Source organism: Monodon monoceros, unplaced genomic scaffold, assembly GCF_005190385.1.
Source record: "Monodon monoceros isolate NGI ecotype Baffin Bay Population unplaced genomic scaffold, NGI_Narwhal_1 Super_Scaffold_15, whole genome shotgun sequence".
NCBI lineage: Eukaryota > Metazoa > Chordata > Mammalia > Artiodactyla > Monodontidae > Monodon > Monodon monoceros.
The window spans coordinates 52,928,842-52,932,060 of record NW_021703771.1 but is presented as its reverse complement, the minus strand read 5'-3'; the positions used below and the strand labels follow the sequence as shown (position 1 = coordinate 52,932,060).

Sequence of the window (3,219 nt, the reverse complement as noted above, 5' to 3'; positions counted from 1 at the left end):
TTCAATTAGCATTTAAAATGTGCTCAATGTAAAAATTATTAATGAGATATTTTACTTTTTTTTTTTTTTTTTTCCTCCTCCTCCTCCTCCATACTAAGGCTTAAAAATCCAGTATGCGGGCTTCCCTGGTGGCAGGCACAGTGGTTGAGAGTCCGCCTGCCGATGCAGGGGACGCGGGTTCGTGCCCCGGTCCGGGAAGATCCCACATGCCGCGGAGCGGCTGGGCCCGTGAGCCATGGCCGCTGAGCCTGCGCGTCCGGAGCCTGTGCTCTGCAACTGGAGAGGCCACAGCAGTGAGAGGCCTGCGTACCAAAAAAAAAAAAAAAAAAAAAATCCAGTATGCATGCAACACTTATAGAACACCTAAACTCTTACTAACCACATTTCAGTGCACAAAAGTCACACGGTGGATGCTGGTACTACTAAATTAGCACAGGTCTAGATGAAGGGTATATGTGTGTTCAATGTCCTATACTTGTAGTTTTCTGTAGGTTTGGAATGTTTCAAGATAAAAAGTTGGGGAAAAAAGAAATAGATATTTCTAGGAAATAAAAAATAAAATAAATAAAATTTAAAATAGCATAGACAATTTCTAGGAGGATACAGAAGAAACTGTTAACACTGGTCAACTCTGGGAAGAAGAAATGAAGAATGATAAAAGAGGAATGATGGTTCTCGCTGTACCCTTTCGTACCTTTTGTACAAGACTGTGACTAAACCTATTAAAACAAATTTAAATTATTCTAAAAGTAATATCTGCTTTATCTTTTAATTCAAAACCAGATGCTCTTTCATGCTAAGCTCTGAAAACCCCCAGTTGAGAAGTGAAAGCTCCACCTACTGCACTCGATTTCCTAAAAATTCCTTGATATAGGAAAGGGGTGTGGGTCCCATCTAAAATATAGTAGTTGTTTAGAAATTTCTTCTGGTGATGTTTCCATCTTTACTTATTAGTCTTAATAAGTCATTTTAATCTTCCTGTTTGCATATTATTAAATAATTTTAGATAAGTTTTATCAGTAATCTAAACTCCATTTCTGAGTTGCTGAAAACAAGAAAAAATATTCTAGCTCAGGCTCACCTAAATTCTAGGTGATGGACGAAGGCTGTAATTCACAATGGCGCCGGAGGTTGTGCGCAAGTTCATTACAAATTTATATCTGTTTTACTTAAGCCTCCTTCCATTTTGCAGCGGAGCGGGGTCTCTAGGGTTACATTTGTCCAACTGTAACGGTTGACGCTTTCAAAGCTGAGTTACATCCTATTGTCTTCTGCTCGTATTTCATGAGGGCTTCCGAACTGAGGCTGGGCTGGAAGGTTTCTTGATTCCTTTGGTAATTGCATCATTTCCTGGCCGTTTCTCATACATAATGCGGAGAAAGGAAGCACTTGCCCAGATAATAACAGCTTGAAAAACAGGAGGATAATGGAAACAGCGCGTTTTAACGCTGTTTACGTGTTTAAAACGCGTTTTACTCCGATCCGGGTGCAGATGCCCTGGTTCTTCACTAAGCGAATTACCCACAGCCCTCCCAGTTTCGTTAATCTGACTCTCAAATAAGTAAATTAAGTAGTCGCGTCCTAAAGGCCACAAGGCCCTTCATCACCCACGCTTACAGAGCATCTGCTCTGTGCCAAGCTCTACACCGGGAAACACTCTCCGCCCGTGGCAATCTTACCGTTAGATTTAGTAAAATGTTTAGTGGGATTTAACATCTGCGTGAGAGGGAAAGACAAAGACATACACAGAGAGAAAAAGAGGTTAGATTTAGAAAGAGCAGCTAGATGATTGAGAAAATGATAAAGCAAATTGCAAGGTTCTGGACAGTACTTTAACATTGTCTAGATATAGATATTTCCATGTTACATAATTAGGATGAAATCCCAGGACGTCTTTTCCAGCATGGCAGTCGGAAGAGGATTCGATTTGGAGGATCCAGCCTTTCCCCTTAGGAGCCGCCGCGGAGATCGCCTGAGAGCGCAGAGCATTTGCCGGGTTTAGTCAAGTGAAGAAATTCAACAGTTCCTCCCGTATCCTCCTAGAAATTGTCTATGCTATTTTAAATTTTATTTATTTTATTTTTTATTTCCTAGAAATATCTATTTCTTTTTTCCCCAACTTTTTATCTTGAAACATTGCAAACCTACAGAAACCCAAAACAGGAACGAAGTGGGCAGGGCTTAGAGGCAACAATCTCTTTTTTTATTGGCCAGGTTTACGTGGCGATTTCTAAAGAAACAAATACACTGAGAGAGAAAGGTTAGCAAGTTCCCTGGTGGTCTAGTGGTTAGGATTCGGCGCTCTCACCGCCGCGGCCCGGGTTCGATTCCCGGTCAGGGAAGAAGCTTTTTTCTTGCTTGCAAATGAGTTATGATGGTTGTTACCGAATTTTTTCTATTATACAAATTGAGTTAGCTTTGAATATTATTGAACCTAAGATTTAAAATACGCCATACCTTTTTACAGATATTTGCAATCAAATAAGCAACAAAATGATCCCTGATTCTAAAGTACTCTAAATACAACTACGTCACTTATAAATTTGCGTTTTCCAGCTTTGGAAATAGTTTGGATGTGTATACAAGCATTAATTTATTGAGCCTTTGTTAATCTGAAGCTTCGTTTGACTAATAAGAGGAGGAAAATCATTTTAGGAGGGATTATACCTATTTTGCATCACGCTGAGAGTCAAGTTTCATATATTCAGATTTTGTGCTTTGTAGATTGCGTATGTTGGAGCTGTTCTTACCCGGTTCTTCTTTATGAATCTAAGATCTTTTCTGAGATATGTTGTTGGTTAATTATCAAGTAGCTGCTTTATATTTTCTGTTACTAACACACTGTAGTAATTATTTTACCTGTTGTATTTTAACTTTTCTCAAAGACCTTCACGCAAATATGGCAAATTTCTTGCATCCAGTGTGTCGATTCCCTGTAGGTTAATCATATAGGTCTTTCAAAAGTAGTTAAGTATCATTTGGAATTCTTACATTCAGGGCAAAGAAGGACTCTGGGAATTCCCCAAAAGAGAATATGGAAATGTTGGAGTCAAAAAGAAGATAAAATGGTGCTATATAGACATTACATTTTTTTTAAATCCTGAAATTTCAAAATCATTCTAACCTTTGCTAACTTTTAAGCTACTGGGGGTTTTTTTTTGACCATTTCATTTTAAGCCTGAAATTTCACAATAGCACAGAAATAAACCAAGAGCTTAA

At 38.7% G+C, this 3,219-nt stretch overlaps 1 non-coding gene across 1 annotated transcript; it reads left to right on the top strand.

Moving 5' to 3' along the window:
* Positions 1-2,270: 2,270 nt before the first annotated feature.
* On the top strand, positions 2,271-2,342 carry TRNAE-CUC. Its single transcript has one exon. It is a non-coding gene; the product is annotated as a tRNA-Glu (tRNA).
* The last annotated feature ends 877 nt before the right edge of the window (positions 2,343-3,219 follow it).